We start from the raw sequence: 22,264 nt of genomic DNA, 5'->3' as shown, positions 1-22,264 counted from the left end.
CCCATGTCTTCCATTAATCTGTTGTAATGATCAAAGGCAGACACTTGAGCTGCAAGGTTATTAGCTTCAGCTGTTGCTTGTACATTGATTTAGGTTCAAGTAGTTTATCACTCTTAAGATCTTGATATATGCCTAAAGTAACAACGATATTTAGTGTGATAATACTAGTAACCCTTATGAAAATAAAAATATTAAATCTTAGTTTCTAATCTAATTGTCAACACTATTTCAAAAATATTTAAATATGTTTTAAATCATTATGTCTTTATGGTTTGTAATAGAATTATGCCAAAGTCAAAAATAGAGGACTTCTCTAATACTAAGTATCCGCTAACTCTAAAAACCACACCTCCAACATAAGATAACAAAGACATGTGCTATAAAAGACATGAGAAGACATCTTGTATCTCAAATTATCAAGGATAAAATCCTTCTAAAATGGTTTCCATAAAATGAGCTGATGAGGTAGCAAAAGTTTGTAAAGTCATAACGCTTAATAAATTTCCTGCAACATATAGTGGTTACCATTACATGATTATCAGAGTTATGAGATTCTATATAACATCTCATTAGACAATAGTCACCCTTATAGGCACGGTCTATTTCCTTCTGACATTTGCACTGTAGTAACAAGAAAGGGTAGGGCATATTTGTTTTCTCTTATTACAAGGGAAATTTGTTACTTAGTTCTAATTACACCATTACTATCACTGTTGTCTGGGTAACTGTAGTATTAGGGTTGTGGTCAATTACATGAGAATGAATATGATTACAATTACAATTACACAGTGATCATGCAAGGTGATTACAATTATGATTATAGGGAAAAAAAGGCATGATTACAATTGATTACTATTACAGATTACAGTCTTTAGAAGTAGGATAGTGTCTTTTAAAGTGATAAGATTCTAATAAGGCAGTCTATTAGTGCCAGTCTAGTGACTTTTAAAGCAAGGGTAGTACTTTTTTTGAGTAAAGATCACTACCCTATTTTATAAAACCACCACCCTATTTAACACTTTACTACTCTCTCTAAGATTTCACCAGCCTCTCTTTAATGGTGACTATTTTGGCACTAATCACCTCTCATACCAAATACGCAAGGTGTAATCAGTCTAATCACATGCATCATTTAATAAATTACATCACCAGATGCTAGCACAGGTGATATGTATTTGTTATTAATGATTTCTAGTAAAAGTACTTAGATTACTGTAATTGATATAATTACTTGAACAATTACTTTGTCTGATTATAATTACAATTACTGATTATATTGTTTCTGGAAAGTTGATTATGATTAAAATGTGATTACATCAAAATGTAATTGATTATAATTGATTACGATTATGATTGTAATCAGTCCCAACACTGTAAAAATATATTAGTATTTAAAACAGATTTGGTGTTTATTACTTCTCAGTATCTCGTTATATACAATTTTAATAATAGACTGGTTAAAATCAACTGATCTATTATTAGTGTAAGACATAATAAAGGCATTGGAAAACTGGTAACCTTTATTGGGAAACTATAGTACTTTTAACAATATCTGACAGAACCGTGAAAGTCCTTCTCTCCTAAAACAGTGATGATATTAATTGACCTTAATGAGTGTATATGCTATAATTCCATACTTAACTCCTATTTACAAAGAGTTTGTATGCATGTACACATATTGCTTGTGCAGTGTATACTAACTTAATATAACTACTTAGGAACTTAATAGCTTTATGATTCTGTCACTTATTCCCCTCTATAAGTAAATGATATGCTATTATATACTAAGCACAACCATTAACTGGCAGGCTCACATAGAGTTGCTCCAATTTACAAGCTCTTCAAACCAATGTTCACGTCTCAATTTGATGTTATAACCCTTGCCTAACCCACTACTAAGGAACTTAATAACTTACACATTATAATAGTCTTTGCACACCCTAAAGCATCTCATGAACCCACTAATTTTTCTTACCATAATATTCTTCTTTAATTTAGCCATCGCTTTATTAAGAGGTATGTTAGAGTGCAGCACATCTAATACATTGAGAAAATCTTTTACTCTCTGTCTTTTTTGTCAAAAACAATAAAAGTATGCCTATATAGCTCTCAATAGAAAATCAGCATCTTTTGATGGATTAGGACTGACAAGTTTGGCCTTAGTGTTGGTGTCAATAATATTTTTCTCATAGAATTGATTTGCAACAATCAATGTATGTAGCATAGCCTGCTGTAGATGAGAATAATAGTTCTTGATAAGAACACATTCTAAGCCATAACACACCCCTGAAATCAGTGATGTCATACATATACGCTCAATCTAAGGGTGTGACTAAAAGACATTCTTGATTTCAATATTACAGCTACGGTAATATGGTACAGAAAATATGCCACGTAATAACGCCATAATATGACGCATATAGCGTCCTATAAATGTATTCATTAAATCCTTGCCTTGTTGTGTTTAAGAAAAATGTTCTCAAAATAGTCGTCAATCATTATTTCAATCATGTAGTATCATGGCATAGATTAGAAGAAATCTACAGAGCTGTTGGATTATACATAATAACATTAAAATAATAATAGAATTTAAAAGCAAAAACAGATATAGGAGATGTTTCATCAGATCTAGACATATATAATGCTTAAAGTAATAGTCAGCTATTACCACCAGCCTAATAAAACTGTGGACTCGGCATCAACATCCAACATAAAATGCATGTAATTCACTGTCAAACTTGAGTAGTTGAATCAACCAATTAATGCATATCATGTTCACTGGATTATATGCTGCCTATAAAATACATTGATAGTATTAAAACATATACTAATTACTATGGAATTTACAATGATGTAGTAATAATGATTTCTAGTAAAAAGTACTTAGGCAAATATGTGAGGCATCATTTCAATAGTGACAGACCTATATCCACAAGCATCTTATTTGTATATGTCTCTGACAATTACCTACATGAATTATATATTCCAGGTCTAGAGTACAATAGAATTAACAATTCATGAAGTGATTAAATGATTTATAGTGAGAGCACATAATTTTTTGGTAGTGACGTGTATATACATCCATACACCAAGTACTTAAAAATGTAGGATGACCATTTGGATGAGCTGTACAGACCATTGACTCTAATAAACATCATATTGCTTAACAAAAGTATGATAGTGTCACCAATTTTACTAGATTCTGGATATATTTTATGATAGACTTCAATTATGTTAAACACAATATGTTGTATTTAAATTACTTTACATATATTAATTTAGCTACAAACTAAATATGACATTCCGTCCAATGAGTTTTATACGAGGAACAGTCAAATACAGTTTGTTTCTTCTATTTTATATAATATATAATTATGTTACAATACTATTAGCAATGATCATATTAACGGAAGTAGTAGTGGCTGTAATGTATGTCGGGGGGTTAAACATTAATGGTGGTTGAGGATTATGGAATAATAATAATAATATATAATTGCTGGAGTTTTAAACGATAGCCATCGATAAAAGTATTATTTTGACAATGGGCGCTCTCTTTTAAATTCTGCCTCTACTCTTTTGCATTGACAGGTATGTCAGTTCAACTAGCTATATTATTATTATTATAACCTGCTACTATCTCTATTTAATATAGGTGCTGTCACTATAATCTATCTTGTGGTCCTAATGAAAATCATTTATAATAATGAATGCAAGTAAGTACTGTTTTACCAGACATACCTTGTCAACATGGAGGAATATGTTTAGTTATGGGATCTTCTCCTGATCAATACACCTGTGATTGTAGGTACGGGATATCAAGGAATGAATACTGTGAAGAAGGTATGAGTGTAATAGAGTCACATATACTGTTTGTGATGTATAATATTCTGTTAATAGATGTAAATGAATGTGAAACTGGAGATCACAACGTGCCTATTATGCTACCTGTATAAAATATGAAGGCGGGGTTCATGTGTGGATTCGAGGAGGAAGTTATTATAAAAGATAGATTACGCAGGAGTAAGTGAATTATTCAAATCTATGGAACTGTGTAATGATTAATAACATGTTTAGTGCCATATTCAAAAAAAGTTAATACCTAAGTTATGGGTTTCTCAGCTAAAACGACTAACTACACTCATATCCTTAAACTTCATGACAAATAGTTACTTGTACATACACAAACATGCACACATAGAATCATTGTTTCCTTTTAAGTGAGTATGCTAGACATTAACTAAATTAACATTCAACACAAACAAAACCAGAATGTCAACTCCTACTATGTGCATTCCATAATGTCCAACTCGCCATAATGTTCAGTTTCCTTTATTGGGTGCTAATAATACATCTTTAGACTTTTTGCTGCATCATTTTTGGGCCTATGTTGTATGTCTTACTAAAATCATAAGAGTTTGCATGCTCTTAATATTTATTTAAAGATTTTCTGTAAATATAAATAGATGATTTATCTTTTAAATATATATTTGATTTTTTATACTCAATCTTATTATTAAAGTACACAAATGAACAACATTCAATATCTGGCACTGGGTCCAGTTACATGGGTAAAGGTAGATATTCTCCAACTTTGGTATGCATTTCCAGTGTGAAATTATAGGAATGGACACTGTGCCTAATCAAATAGTATTTTCAAATTTTTAAATTGGGGGATGCATGCATTACTTTACTTCAGGTGGTTCTCATGGAAATTGATTTCATGGAAGTTAAACCTATATTAATATCTATTGTATATAATAGCTATTACTTTGTTTATAACAAGAATGTTTATATACTTGCTATATTAGTGGGTAAGGGTGTACAAGTCTTTACACATGATAATAAAATGAATTATTAGTCTAAATATAGATGTAGATCAATGAAACTTATAGGAACAAAAAATATGTCATTTTAAAGATTTATAATTAAATATAAAGAAACACTGATTCAAAGACTTTCTCCTTTTCATATTCAGTTCAAAACATTGCAGAACCTTTTCCTTGATAAAAAACATACCAATGTGTTAGTGACTTCATAACTGATGTAACAGTGTTTATGAAAAGTGTAACTGAAAGTCAACTAAAAAATGAAGTGCTTATTGTAGTTTATTATCCACTAAAAACTATGAGCAAGTTATAGATACTATTCAGAATGAACAAAACCAGTAGTGCTATTTTAAAGGAACATATACATTCAGTAGTACTATTTGTTGCCCAAGCCACAAAATATGAAATTGATGCTGTTAAAACTAAACATCCAAGTAGTTAGTCACACAACAAGCTCATAGTACCATCACATGGTTGACTATATTGACATACTCTCCAATTTGTTATACTTTATCTCATAGGATACGTTACTTTAGTACAATTGGTAATTTCTTTGTCAAATGCAATTAAATCATTAACAGAGCTAGGTTGAAATAATTAAAATTTTATAATGATGCATGGAATCGTGTCATGGTCATAAGGAATATGGTTGATAAAAGATGAGATATGTTTATTAAGACTTAAAAAGCTAATATTGTGACATTTGTATACTAAACATGTGATTGCTAAGAAATGTGTTAGAAGTCTACTATATAAATAGTATGCTTATTACCTTGCATTAGTAACATACTCATACATTAGTTATAGATCATAAGACAAACTCTTAATTTTTTGCATATTTTGATTGTATACAAGAATTCTGTAAGAGTAGTGCCAGTATATTAAATTAATTAATAATTTATAAATAAATAACACAATTAATGATCATTTAATAATGAATAACGCAATAAATGATGTGTCTATTGATATAGCTGTGGATGTGTTGATACTTGTCACTCTGATGCTACATGTCAAAGCATTAAGGATACCTACACATGTGTATGTAATTAGGGATTTACTGGGAAACGGGACAATTTGTAATGGCGTAAGTAAGTTATCTGGTCATTATTGGATGAATTAAACATTAGTATAAAAGTGTGTTTTTTATTAATTAAAAATATGGAGTTGATTATTACAAGCAAGAAAATATATGGCACAATACAAGTTTATTATGTATATTTATATATAATGGAATATCAGTTTTGTTAACACCACTCATACATTAGCTGATAGATTGTAAGACAACTCTTAATTTGATTAAAAGATTTGATTATGTAAAAGATTCTGTAAGAAGTAGTGAAGGATGTACAAATTAATTAATGAATTTGATATAATTAGCACAAGTAATGACCATGGCTCATTTAATTTTATATAGCCATTGTATGTGTTGGTGGCTGTCACTTCTAATGCTTCATGTCAAATTATTAATGGTATAACACTGTGTATGTAAGTCAAGGATTTACTGGAAATGGGACAATTTGTGAAGGTGAGTTCTTTGGACATTCTTGGACACACTACTAATATTTAAACATCTATTGTCCCACCTGTTAATATTGTTATAGTATTTCTAATAATATTAAATATCAATGAATGGAAAAGTGGACACATGTTGTAATTAAATTTCTAGCACATGTATGAAGAGTTGGTAACAGTTCGTGTCAATGTCTGTCAGGATTCTTAATAAAACCATGTTTGATCATCAAAAGCTACTGTATGAACAATGTAGGCCAGTTTTACATGTCAATGTAATACAGGATTTATAGGAAATGGACCATCAGGTTATGATTAGCAGTCTCAATATTGACAAAAGTCTAGCATTTTATTGTTATTACAAAACATTTTAGATATTCTTTAAATATATCTGTTTATAGATATCCATGAATGTAACACTGGAAGTCATGATTGCCATCAAAAAATGCTACCTGTATAAACAATGCAGGTAGTTTGCTACATGTCAATGTAATAAGGATTTACAGGAAATGGACAAAATCATGTACTGGTTAGTTATTCAGCAGTCATCAATATTAACAAAAATCTAGCATTTTACTGTCATACAAAACATTTTATGATATTCTTTAAATATATCTGTTTATAGATATCCATGAATGTAACACGGAAGTCATGATTGCCATCAAAATGCTACCTGTATACACAATGCAGGTAGTTTTACATTGTCAAGTTGTCAATACAGGATTTACAGGAAATGGAAAATCATGTACTGGTTAGTTATCAAGCAGTCATCAATATTAACAAAAATCTAGCATTTTACTGTCATACAAAACATTTATGATATTCTTTAAATATATCTGTTTATAAGATATCCATGAATGTAACACTGGAAGTCATGATTGCCATCATCAAAAGGCTACCTGTATAAACAATGCAGGTAGTTTTACATGTCAATGTAAATACAGGATTTACCAGGAAATGGAACATCCATGTACTGGTTAGTTATCAGCAGTCATCAATATTAACAAAAATCTAGCATTTTACGTCATACAAAACATTTATGATATTCTTTAAATATATCTGTTTATAGATATCCATGAATGTAACACTGGAAGTCATGATTTGCCATCAAAAATGCTACCTGTATAAAAATGCAGGTAGTTTTACCATGTCAATGTAATACAGGATTTTACAGGAAATGGAACATCATGTACTGGTTAGTTATTCAGTAATCCTTAATATTAACAAAAAAATTTTGTATTTTGTGTTGTACTAAATGTCTTACAACACTCTTTACAATATTGTTTATAGATATCCATGAATGTAACACTGGAAGTCATGATTGCCATCAAAATGCTACCTGTTATAACAATGCAGGTAGTTTTACGTGTCAATGTAATATAGGGATTTACGGAAAATGGAACATCATGTACTGGTTAGTTATCAGCAGTCATCAATATTAACAAAAATCTAGCATTTTACTTCATACAAAAAATTTTATGATATTATTTAAATATATCTGTTTATAGATATCATGAATGTAACACTGGCAGTCATGATTGCCATCAAAATGCTACCTGTATAAACCAATGCAGGTAGTTTACATGTCAATGTAATACAGGATTTACAGGAAATGGAACATCATGTACGGTTAGTTATGTCAGCAGTCATCAATATTAACAAAAATCTAGCATTTTACTGTCATACAAAACATTTTATGATATTCTTTAAATATATCTGTTTATAGATATCCATGAATGTAACACTGGAAGTCATGATTGCCATCAAAATGGCATACTGTATAAACAATGCAGGTAGTTTTACATGTCAATGTAATACAGGATTTACAGGAAATGGAACATCATGTACTGGTAGTTATTCAGTGTCCCTTAATATTAAAAAAATCTCAGTATTTTTCGTTATACTAAATGTCTTACAACACTCTTTACAATATCTGTTTAAGATATCCATGAATGTGACACTGAAGCCCACAATTGTCCATCAAAATGCTACCTGTATAAACAATGTAGGTAGCTTACATGTCAATGTAATACAGGGTTTATAGGAAGGAACATCATGTGAGACAACCTAGTTATTCAATAGTTATAATATACATACTAACAAGTTAATTGAGATGTAGTAAACGTTAACTATAAAGGAATAATACTAACTTTAGATATATTATAAGATAATATCAACTCCAGAATTTCAATAATAGAATTATGCCCTTACTATATCCTTTAATTAAACTAATAAAATGTAGTAATTGTACAATAATATAGTGGCTACTTTTGTAGCTTGTGCCTTTGACTATCGTATTCTTGATGGGAGGTCTGTACATGGACATATGTCATGTTTTATAATACATTAATAAGTTATGATTGTTCACTTCTATAGTGATTGCTATGGGGGAATTGCAAAAGGAGGGATTACTTGCTCTAAGCTGTTATGACATAGAGAATAGAGAGAAAATCTGCCTCCAAACCCATGTAAAGATGTATAACATGAAGTCTGTTAGAATAACAAGACAGTTTGAAAATGGAAAACAATATGCTAATAATTTTGCAACTGTTATTTTAAAAGTAGATTTTGAACACAATAGACCTAGCTATATTTGTTTATTTCTTGATCTTAAAATTATTGTGTTTCCAGTGTATGTTTAAAGTACTGTTGTTTTAGTCAATAAAACTAAAAGTAAATTTAATACTTTTATAAAATAAAACTACAACAAAAATTTTAGAAATTTGAATCAAATTAAAAGTAAAAACTAAATCATTCTTATTTTGACAACTATTATGTAGCTTAAATTAGTGGATGTTATTGAAATCCAAAATTCATGTCAATTACTCATAATATAAATAATTCTCTTTGAATGTTTTTGTAATAGTACAAGCATACCAACAATTATTTAGTGCGCAGTAACACAAATGAATTTTAGATTACACAATAAACCATTATTGTAAACTACATTTGTTCTTAATAACATTTATTTCTTATGGCAGCATGCATATTATCAAAATCTAACATCAGTTTACTAGTATAACATTGATACTCATTAGTGGTCTCTTAAGGACAAGATTAAAAGATTTTTTAAGCGACTAATTTTTTGCGCAATTTATGGTTATAAAATGATAACCAAAAGATCTTTACTATTATGAACTGATTTCTAGTACAACTAAAATATTCACAAAAGCAATTGAACAACTAAAACTAAATTAATTTAGGAAACACTAGTACTTGACTTTTTAAAATAATATAATTGATATAAAATATATATGAGACATACATCATTGAGATAGATATATACAACAAAAAGAGACAATATGTTCTAGCTGGTATGTACTAACAATAACAATAGTCACTGATAATGAAGCCCATGAATTGAAAAAATAATTTTCAGTTGTTTATTTTAACAATGAGGAAATGTCCCAACATTCTATACCTTTCATGTTATTCGTAAGGTTTATGTATGTGAATAATAATTATTCAATAAAAGAGCATAGTAATGTCTTTTCAAACCATATATTATTTCTAATTAACTACAACAAATTTAAATGAAAAATCACAACAAGTACATGTGATATAATATTAATAGTAATATAATAATAATTGTAGTCAATGTATTAAAGTTTTAGTATATATTAGTTTAAAAAATTGCTATTCTGATTTCTTTTTCTTTCACTAGTAGCAGCACTTATACTGATCACTCTTTGTAGACGCTTTCTCTAATAATATCAAATAAACAGGTTGTATTAGCCTATAACAACAAATAAAAGAACAATTAAAATTAGATTACTTTATTCTTTTAAACAAAAGGTTTGACAGTCACTTTGTGCAATATTACCATACCACCATTGATATTAAACACTAAAGCCATCTCATGTTTTTGCAGTTCAAGTACAAAGACTGACATTAGTAAAGTAAAATTCATATCATGAGTGGGTGTGGCAGCAAAATTTGTTATAGTCAGAACACTACTCCCAACACACATTATAACAAACTCAATAAAAAAACACTTCAATATGGACAAACACTATTATAGATTACTAAAGTAATTACTTTGTTCCCAAATTACTGACTGAAAAAACTTATCAATTATTTGTCCTATTTCCCTCAAAGGTCCACTATCATCGTACATAGATCCACACAGTAATTAGTAGTAATGGCAAATATAACCCTAAGACAGCTGTCTGAGAGAGAGATTGGATCCCAAATAAATCAAGAATAATCTGATAAAATATAAGATAGGATCATTGATAAATCCCAAACAGTGTCGTAGCTGGTGTCCGATATGCATTCATTAAATGCTTGCTTTCGTTGCGTTTAAAGAAGTTCTCCGTAAGCTTCATCAATCATTATTTCAAGTGTTTTTGCATGTATTCAGAACTGAATATGTCCCCGCCATTTTTGGGGACGTTAAAAAACTGCTCCAAACATGTCATTCTAATCGCTTCATGTTCCTCTTGGAGTTTCTCAGGAGCTAAGTGGGTTTTGTCAGCACCACATACTAAAGAAACAAACAAAAAAATCATTACATGATGTAAGATCAGAGTATAATAATATTATTTATACTATACACTGTTACTGTACTATAAAGTATAATCAAAGTATGATAAACACTTAATGTATTTATTATTGCCACACCCACTTCTTCCATTTCTCTGTTGCTTGTAAAGATCAAAGGCAGATGCTTGAGCCGCAAGGTTATTAGCTTCAGCTGTTTGCTTGTAACATTGATTTGGGTTCAGGTAGTTTATCACTCTCAAAGATCTTGATATATGCCTAAAATAACACAATACTTAGTGTAATAATTAAAGGAGCTCTCCCTTCTTTAAAAATATCCTGACTCTACTGGTGTGCATTACAGGTGGCTGTGTACAAGTCTACTTACTTTAAAACATTCAAGTAAGCCTTTTCCAGTAACATCACTACCATTGAGTCTCTTTCGAACTAAATTTTTAGGAGCCAAACAGAAATGGGACAAGTTTTGATAAATATTGTTTGAATTCACTATTCAATATCTAGAAATTAAAGGAGAGCAGTAGGAAGTGATCAAAATAAATTAGATTGTATAATGTGTGTATATATTACCTGCCTAATCTACCATCAAAATGAGGATTGGTGGCCACTTTAAGACCAGGATGTGGCATAAGGTAACAAGTGACAGAGTCAAAACAAGAGGCGAATGTGTTTGCGTACTAACTTGATCTCTTCGTGTTGAGATTCTGAAAGCTATATATCAAAATAAGCATATAGCAATCATTATAATGTGCCTTCTTCTATAATACATAATGTACAATGATTATATGTAACTTAACAATGTTTTTGATTAAATATCAGGAATTCAATTAGAATTCAATGAAGTCAAGGAATGGAGACATAATGTAGGTTACTTAATATTATAAAAGTAAAACACCATTCTCATAATGCTTGTATATTACTACTTCAACTATTAAGAGGTAGTGATAAAGTATATGTAGTTAAACTGTTTATCTCATATAGCAGGTTTTGATTGTATTCCAAATTTTAGATACTCAATCTTTACCTTAGTACAGTTTCAAGGTAGCCCTTCCACCACCATCTCCATAAGGATGATCATAAGGGTAGCTCCAGTCTCGTACTAGGAAACACAATGACTAGAGGAAGAATGAAATAATAGTGAAGAGGTAATATTAGTATTATATTAGTATATAGTCCATATAAATTTTAATTCACCAAAATTATTGCTATTATTTAGTACAGTAGTATTAAACAAGCAGAAAAAATGGTCGGCACTAACAATTAAAGTAATGATATAGTAGTTACCTGAAATGGTTTTTAAAGTCACTCTCATCTAATGCCAATCTTCCCATATTCTGTGAATAACTAGTTTAAGAGAAAGATCACTTAATACACAGTGTATATTATGTAAATAATAAATATTTACTAAATGTATGTATTACATGAAGATGGTGAAGATCATTTTCATGAATCATCATTGACAAGTTATAAACCTAAAGAAGAGAAAATAACATTGAGATATTATGATATATGTTAGAGAAGTCATGTACTTTAAAATACAATACACAAAGCACCAGTATTATGGCTGTATATAACTTAGTTTAATAACTGAAATAAATGCTTGCTATAAATTACACATATATAGATCTTACTTGCATAGATGAGATCATTGTACTTAGTGCAAAAAATGGTATAGCACAGTCTTTAACAGTAGATTGGTTATCAAAATGCTCCATTGAGTATCCACTAGGTATATTGCAAACCTAGTACAAAATAAAAGTGGCACATTTTCAAAGTTGTTATAGAAGTTGTCTAGAATCAACACACAGACTCAATCTATAGATATTAGAGTTTATTATGGTATTTTATTGTTTAGTAAATTTCCACACAATCTGTCAATTGACATTAAAGCTGGTCAATGGTAGTCAAGTCTGTTAACTACTAATTTGCTACAGAAAACAAATACTCCTGGTCCTCAACGACCAGATCAAAATTCCCAGGAAGTAACAAGACAGCTGCTGGTGGTTGAAGCAACTGTTTAGAAAAGACACTGTTTGAAAAGCAGACCAGATTGCAATATAAAATGTCAGCTGAGGAGAGTAGAAGGTACAACAGATCAAAACTTACTTGGCATGTTCATCCCAACAATACTTAGATTACTCCATTGAAACCTTTTCAAAGATTGATTACATACATGTACACTAACCACTATAGTATTCCATGAATTGTTATTACAGTAAAGTGTAATTTATATGCTACAGGTATAGATTGTACCTGTTTCCCAGAAGGTAACTTCATTATAAAGGGTTCACTCCACATAATAATTCCAGTGGGTATGTCTCTCCACTCCTCCTCTCCAAGAAAACCCAGTGAGAGGTTCATCATTGCTACCAAGCCAATTATCATCTGTTTTGTTCTAAAACAACCAAAAAAAAGAAAAATTCAATCCAGTTAGTAAGATGTAGTTGTAAGGAAAAAAAAGGGAACAAATACAGTCAGGATTATTATACTAGTATACTGTACATCATTATTAAGAACTCAAACACTATTATAAATAAGTGCAAATTTGAATTTATACAAAAGCACACAAACAGCATCAAACACCTGTCTAAAAACAATGCATCATACTAAGGAATGGCTCAATAACCTGTCACACCTTTACACCATCTTCTTGATAGATGTACAAATAGAATTGGTATCGCCCAAAATATATGTGTGTATTATTCAAGTAGGATGAACATTACTTAGTTCAAAAATAAACACAACCATATGTTATAGAAACATACACACTTCTCTAATATATATATCAAAGGCCACAGGCACTTATTAATGGAGCAAAGGGAAGTGTCTATGATAGAAATGTGAACATAAGATGACTACTTTAGTAGAGAACTCTACACACATAAACCAAACCACTAAATACAGTGTTGTTCACATAACTGACTATCATTACATGTAGTAGTAAAGAAATAAATATTAACTAAACAGTGTTGACAAAATGTATATTATTTTAAGGACCTTAGCGTTGAGGTATCTTAGAAAGAAGTCCAAAACAAATGATTTGCCTTTTCTAAATGCAACCAGCCACAGATACAACAACAACAAAAAAGGTTTATTAATATATTTCATCTCTACATAATATCTTCTCCAAATTCTCAAGGTTGAGCTCAAACTTGTGTTCAGGTTTAGAGATGACAATCTCAAGAGGTCGTGGTCTTTCAGAATCATCTGAGAGATCTAATGAAACAAAGAAAATAATGCTTTAGTTTGTACAAATTAGGGAGTAATTTGTACTTAAAAATACTTCTTAATACCTCTTGTCAACTTCTAGTTTACCTAGCCATTATATAGATTTCCTAAATTAAACTATGAAAAACATTACAAGTCATATTACTAAAGCAATATAATCCGATAATCTGATAATACAGAAGTGTTAAGTGTCTTTCAAATATCACTAAACTGATATATGTCAACAATGCAATACAAAAAAAAATCATCAGCAGATCATGATCATCATTTAGTTGTTTTAACTATTACATAGTTATTGGCCTAATATAATGTGTATTCTTTATTTCACAAGTACACATATTGGATTATAAACACTATCACATGTGACTCAACTCAACAATACCTTCCTTCTAATGATAGCTTAATGAAAGTACCACTAAAACAACTTTCATTATTCCAATTTCCTTCACAAGTCTTACAAACAAACTATTCTTCCCTCAAGCTATCAGGATTACCATAAGGCATCCTATTTTATACTACTATTAATTGTATTTACTAAATTTAGCAATTTTAAAAAACATTAGATTTAACTTGTATTAAAGATTTGTCCAAGTCACTCCCATTTAAATTAATTTTGTTGGTGAAATAAAGTTTCAGTATGTGGCAATTATAAAGTACTCAGAAAATTTGTTAAAATTAGTATACGAAAATATTTTGTAGACTTGAGGTACTTCATTCCTAACTCTAATTATCGTATTATCATTATCACAACAATTTGAAGAGTGATTGTTGCAAAGAGCGCTAACTGATACTTCATTAATAATTCATTATCACCCAACCACATACACTTAAAGTGCTAACCAAATTAACAGCACTTTACTATAGACTACTTATTTAAGTGAAGTTTGTTTAAGCACAAACATTGAAAACAGCTGCAAACAATAATTAGTCCATATAATAACTTACCAGAACGTTCTGGAGTACGATGTCTTTGTCTTACTTCTTGAACGCTCATATCTTTAATTAGAAACCGAAATATTCGCTAAATATTGTAATATAGATTATTCCAAGACGATACTTGTTAATAAAGATGCCGACAGGACTTATTTTTCTTTTAGAACAGACTGATGCTAAACAAGTCGAGAAAGAATTCAAATTTTATGGGCTATTCTTCCCTGCAGCATGTAATATCATGTGAGCTTTTACTCGTCACGTGATAATCATATGACAGCAGGTGGGTGGAGCAACAGTTTTTTACAGTGTGTATTTCTCTCACTATTCTAATGCAGTATGTCTGAATCATATGGTTAGCTTTAATTCTACTTTGTTATTTTCTATATATACGTATAGTTATCAGTATGCAATATTATTTGAGGATGTTGCTTTTCCATCTCTTAGATTTATTTGTTCAAGTTTTTAGTAATTGGTAATGCTGGTGTAGGGAAGTCTTGTCTTCTCCATCAGTTTATTGAACATAAGTGTAAGTGTTAGTATAAAATTGATGATCATTGTGTATTATAATAATATGATGTGATAATAAGAAGCAAAGTAATCTCATTCCCAAATACTTTCCATCTGGCATATCTGGGAACGAGACTAGGTATGTCTGGGAATGAGACTAGAGGTGGAGTTTCCAAATCTTTTTATATGTATAATAAATGATTCAATCTGAAAGCATTCATTGTTAGACATTCTTTTGACTATCTGTAAGTAAGTTATATCTTCATTGACTTTACAATATGTAATATTTATATACAAGTTTTGTTATTAAAAACAATGTTTATCTTTGGTTAATGGTATATCTTGATGAAGCCATTGTTATATTGGGTGTGATAGGGGGGATGAGTTATGGAAGATATTTGTAGGTCTTTAAAAACAACTGTAATATTATAATTAATTGATTACCATATTATAAATTGAACTAATAAAATGGCTACATTATAAAAGACGTATATTAAAATGCTTAACAATTTCCCTAATTATTTTCAATAGACTTAATCATATAATCACATAATTGCCTATAGTGCTTTTAAGGATAGTGTATTTCCTGCGGTAATCTTCCATGGACTCAATATATACTTCTAGTGGTACATATAAATGTGTATATTATATATAGTGTGTATATTATATATAGTCTGGTATATAATATATAGTGTGTATATTATATATAGTGTGTATATTATATATAGTGTGTATATTATATATAGTCTGTATATAAATATAGACTTCATTTTGTGGTTTTGTACTGCTGTAAATGTCATTAGTAACAAGTTTTGAGTGTTAGTATAATTGTTTGCCTTCTTCAGTATGATGGAATGTTCCAGACATATTTTAAGTAACTCATAACTTATATATAATTTATAACTATGATCTCTCTCTCTCCAGTTAAGCAAGATTCTAATCACACAATTGGGGTTGAATTTGGCTCAAAAGTGGTGAATTTATCTGGTAAATCAGTGAAGCTCCAAGTAGGGGACACAGCAGGTCAGGAGAGATTTAGATCAGTCACTCGAAGTTATTATCGTGGTGCTGCAGGAGCCCTGCTAGTCTACGACATATCAAGGTATGACAGAATTGATAAGTTTACATGAAAAGGAGATTAACAATTTCATATCTTCCTAGACTTAATTTTGAAGATATATGTAACAAATAGATAAAGACGTCTAAATCACTAGAGTCCTGCACAAAGTAGGATACTTGTTTTGATATTAGAACGTTAAGCCCTTCTCCCTGTATTTTAAATGCATATATTAGTGAAGATAAGCTGATAAGGTAATATATTATACCCACTTTTATTGCTCTGCTTTTTATAAACATATTTAATATTTCTAATGGCTTACAAGTTTCTCATTGGATCACTGTTCTTATTCTTTAAAGCACTTTTTGTTTACTCCTCAATAAAGTATCTTGACATTTTATAACTATCTTTCATTTTCTAGTCGTGAGACCCTACAATGCTCTCACAAACTGGTTAACTGATGCTCGTACTTTTAGCCAGTCCTAATATTGTCATTGTGTTAGTGGGTAATAAAAAAGACGTTAGAGAGTGAGAGAGAGGTCCACTTTTTATGGAAGCCAGCAGATTTGCACAAGAAAATGGTAAGAAATGTATTATCAAATAGTATGACTAACGGAGATCACAGTATACTCTGTTTTGAATGGTTTATGAATATATAATTATGTGGTTGGTGGCTCATAGCTCAATACGAGTCTTATTAAAGCTTTGTGTAGTTCTTTTGCAAGTGTTTTGCTCTTTATAAAATCTTTTTATATATTTATTACATATTCATGTAAGGTTTGTTAGACTTGAGATTGAGAATGTTAAGATGTCTTCCACTTTATAGAAGGTTTTAGTAGACCACCGTCTATAAGGGCTACGAATATTGAAAATTAGTAAGAAACCAAACTTAATTTAAAACAAATTATTTAAATATATTATGTTATGTTGCATTATCATTTGTCTCTTAAGTGTAATACTATTGTTGCTATCATAATTTTTACATAGCTTACATGATCACATGATTACAATATTACTACAGATGTATATCACCATGGTATATTGTGTAATGTTCATATAAAATGAATTAATAGCAATTTTAAAGCTATATGAAGACAGACTGAAGTGGTGTATAATAGTGAATATCAAAAACAAATTTAATTCTATCTGTATATGGTTCTATATTAAAAACAGATAAACACATTTTTAATGTAAATATTGTAGTGGTTTGTTAAGTAAATAGTTTTTAAAGCATGTTAACCTAGGAGATATCCCATTGTGATATTGCCCTACTATAACAGGTTAAATGTATCCTATTATTATAGATAGAAACTCAGTCTTTAATGCTCAAATCTCTAGATATGTAGTAAATCCACATAGATTCAATTCTAGTACTGATTAGACTGTAAGAGACAGGAATGTAAGAATGGGTTTGTTTTATTGTTCTATTAATAGAGATTTCTTTTTAACCACCAAACTTATAATAAGCTAGGCACTCTACAAAATGGGTAAATGACAAAACCTGTAATAATGGCATACTTAAGTCTAGTTGCTTAAAGTTTTTATAATGTGAGGTAATGGTACATATATTGGCTACTATACAATAAATAACATTCATGGTCCATTACTTTGTTTTCTATTTAGAGGTTAGCATTTCTTGAGACCAGTGCATTAACTGGAGAAATGTAGAGGAAGTGTTTCAAAAATGTACTAGATCCATACTAACAAAGATTGATGAGGTAACTTCCAGCAGAACTATACATATACATGTACATGTACTATACATGTCATATATGGTCATTGCCTACCACTATTATAACTATACTGAGATGTGTTATACTGAACATTTTTACTAATTTATTTTATTGTAGGTGAACTAGATCCTGATCGAGTTGGTTCTGGAATACCAGTATGGTAATGCTTCTGTGAGGAGGGTAACACAGCAAGGACAAGTGGAGGTGGCAAAGAGAAATGTAGTTGTTAGTTTTATTGTGAATTCTTTTGTGTGTTGTAAACTAGTAGTTTTATTTGTACTGTCTCCATACATTTGAAACACACAGTAATGTAACTGGTTACTGTTTGCTGATATTATTAATCTTTTGTTTAAATTTGTTAACTTATATAACCTTCTTTATCATTAATAACTAACTAACTAACCATTACCACGCCCATTTTGCTGGGAAGTATATGGCGGGATTCCACATCCAGTACAATGTCCAATCTGTTCCAATTCTTTGGTTTAGATCGAATAGAAGTCATGTCGATCATGTGCCTTAACTCTGACACTAGCGCAAGAAGGTACTAAAGACACAACAACTCCCATATTAACTGGGACAAATTGCTTTAAATACTACACCAACAAGAAAAGAGACCCTCAATGTTGGCTTAGATAAAGATAGAGCAAAGGACACTAAACATTTAAAATTGACTCCAAATTCAAAGCAATCAACATTTCTTAGGTAGCGATAGTAGGTGGTAGTAGCAGTGCAAGCTGATTACATCATCACAAAAGAGTTATGATATTACTAAGCCATCAGTTCCATTAGCTGATGTAATGAGACCCAAACTAATAGAGGACTATGTTGGACAAGAGAAAGTGATCGGAAAAGAAAGTATTTTACGGGAAAACTTTTGAGATGGTAACATACCGTCGTTATATTTGGGGACCTCCAGGATGTGGAAAGGTAAGTTACGTACTGTTTAGTCTCATTCCCAGACTTCAGTACCTTTCTCTACAGGTCTGGGAATGAACTAATAACCATTTGGTTTTTTATTCTTTTTCTTCTTAAATTCAAGACTACTCTTGCTCGAATCATAGCCCCAATTGGCCAAAGAGAAGCACAAGATGAGATTTGTACAATTATCAGCCACTACTAGCGGTGTAGCTGATGTAAAGGAAGCAGTTAAAGTGGCTAAAAATGAGAAAATTATGTTTAAAAGAGGAACATTATTATTTATTGATGAGATTCATCGCTTCAATAAACTACAACAGGTATATTATATATATAATTTTTATCATCAAAGAATATTTGGACTACTATGAATGTAGTGTGGTTGTTAGTGTAATTTGAAACTAGTCGACTTATTATGGACTTAGTTGTCTAAGAATGTATTTATAATACTCTAAGAAAGCGACATCGGTGTTTGGGTAGAATACGTTGACAGTACTCGTATTAAAAGTTTTTCATCAAAATAAAATATTAACGCCAAATGTATCAATATTCAGAGTGACTATCTTCATTAGTGGCTTAATTAATAAAATAGTAAAAATAAGAGCTCTATTTAGTATAAATAGAGCTTTTAATTTACTTTTTATTCTATTTTTGTTTGGGGAAAAACTTAAGATGAAGTACTGTTAACATATCATACTTAATTTTAGGACTCATTTCTACCTCATGTTGAGATGGAACAATTGTTTTATTAGGAGCCACAACAGAGAATCCTTCTTTTCAAGTGAACTCTGCACTTTTAAGCAGATGTCGTGTCATCGTATTAACTAAACTATCTGTCAGTGATATAGAGAGTATATTGAGAAGAGCTTTATTACAAATTGAAGTAGTTGAATATACAGGTGATAAAAGGTGAATATTATAAGTAAACCACTGATTTTAGTATGCTATCAATGTGCTACAATAATCTCTTCATTAATAGTATTTTAATATTTTATAGTTTGTTACATCCTTCAAGTTTGGCTATTAACACTGAAGCACTTTCATTTCTTGCCCAGTTCTCAGGATGGTGATGCAAGAATAGCCTTAAATGGCCTCCAGTTAGCTGCACAAGCCAAGAAAAGCTGAGTCGTCATTTAATTCAGGTCCTGCTCAAACAGAGGGAGAATGCGAGAGTAGTGAACATTGTACCTCAGACAGTCAACATGTTACATCAAATTAACATCATTGAAATTGATGATATTAAGGAAAGTCTACAGCGATCACATTTGCTTTATAATAAGGACGAACGTTATAATTGTATATCTGCTTTGATCACGTCTATGAGAGGGTAGTGATGAAAATGCTGCTTTATATTGGTTAGCTAGATGCTAGTAGCTGGAGAAGATCCACCTATATATAGCCAGAAGAGTAATTGTATTTGCCAGTGAAGATGTAGGTAAGAAAGTACTTATAATACTTTAATTGGTGTTTAAATTTTACATAGGTTTGGCTGATCCTAATGCATTGTGGTTTAGCAGTGGCTACCTTTTCATGCTTGCCATGCTATAGGCATGCCTGAATGTGAGGTAATAATGTTATAATGATTGCACTTTACTGTTGATTCATTTACTCATGTACGTGGAAATATTACTAAGTTTTTCATAGCAAAATACTTATATATACTTTATAGAAAATTGTCACGTTTGGATATGTAATAGTCCTAGATAGTAACTTCTTTATAAGCCGTTTTTCCTGGCAAAGGAATTGCTCATTTGTAGTGGATGCAATCAATAGTAATTGATGGAATATATTTTGATTTGCCAAATTTGTCAATATTGTATAATTTGTAACTTACATACTAAAAAGCTACTCAAGTATTAAAAACACTTCATGGAAACAAACATTATTTACAAAATCCCATGACAACATTCCTTAGTTACTAAAATTTCGCAAAATAGTTTAATACCTTTTGATAACATCTTTCTGACTAGTATTTTGTATGTAACACATTAAACCCAACAAATAAAAATTTAATAACATATTTCATTTATCATGTTAAAATTAATTAGCCTTTAGTATGACAATGGGTGTGGTTGTTTGAACATTATAAACATTAAGCTTTTAAGTGTTTAGTCTAGCTAGCTTTTTTTGACTTCTACTATTTACATTCTCTCTGTTTTTCCATTTTCTAAACTCAACTGTTGCTTATATATATTAGCATGTTCATAACAATTACAGGACAATTACCAAGCTTTTGTATATATATAGTCACATACATTATCATTGTATTTTATGTTATATATTCTTTCTCTTTGTTAGTATAATTCTGTCACAAGCTGTTGTATATATGGCAAAAGCTACTAAGTCAAGAGTTGCTTGTAATGCATACATGTCTGCTAAGTCATGTGTTGAGAAGTATAAAGGACCACACCCACCTGTCCCTCTTCATCTTAGGAATGCCCCCACTCATTTAATGAAGAAAATTAGGTTATGGAAACAAAGTTGATAGCAGTGATGAGACTGATTATTTCTTACCCAAAGAATTAAAAGGTTATGATTTTTTTAAGCAGTCTGATCACTTCATGTGATTATATAAGCATTCAATATCTTAAAACTGTCAATATATATCTATCATTATCCAACTTTGACTCATTTTAAATGATAACATGTTTCCTTTCATCTTATATCACTGATAACATGTCACTACATAGATTGTAATGATGTGAATAAAAAAGTTAAATGAGGTAAAGTTAACAAAACCAAACAATATTATTATTATTAGTTTACTGTACACACAATGCATAATTATTAAATAAAATACTAATAAAATAATATTGAAAAGCACACTTTTTCTTTAATATTGTTAGTTAGCACTCGACACAGAAAAGGGTAGAACAATTTTATCTTCTTCTAAGACAAAGAACGGATATTAACAAACACACAATAAATATCATAAGAAACAAATATAGAAACCGCAACAATCAGTGCTATCATCGGTGTACCTACAATAAAGTAAACAATTATATATAACTATTAATAATTACACTTACTAAGTCCTGATGCAGGTTCATTTG

At 30.3% G+C, this 22,264-nt stretch overlaps 2 pseudogenes; one reads left to right on the top strand and one right to left on the bottom strand.

Moving 5' to 3' along the window:
• Positions 1–10,962: 10,962 nt before the first annotated feature.
• Positions 10,963–13,920, bottom strand: LOC121392183 (annotated as a pseudogene).
• A 546-nt stretch (positions 13,921–14,466) lies between these two features.
• LOC121392184 lies at positions 14,467–20,759 on the top strand (annotated as a pseudogene).
• Positions 20,760–22,264: the final 1,505 nt, after the last annotated feature.

The sequence above is a fragment of the Gigantopelta aegis genome, unplaced genomic scaffold, assembly GCF_016097555.1.
Source record: "Gigantopelta aegis isolate Gae_Host unplaced genomic scaffold, Gae_host_genome ctg3480_pilon_pilon, whole genome shotgun sequence".
In the NCBI taxonomy this organism is placed as follows: Eukaryota; Metazoa; Mollusca; class Gastropoda; order Neomphalida; family Peltospiridae; genus Gigantopelta; species Gigantopelta aegis.
The sequence above is the reverse complement of the archived record's forward strand: the minus strand, read 5'-3'. Positions and strand labels throughout refer to the sequence as shown.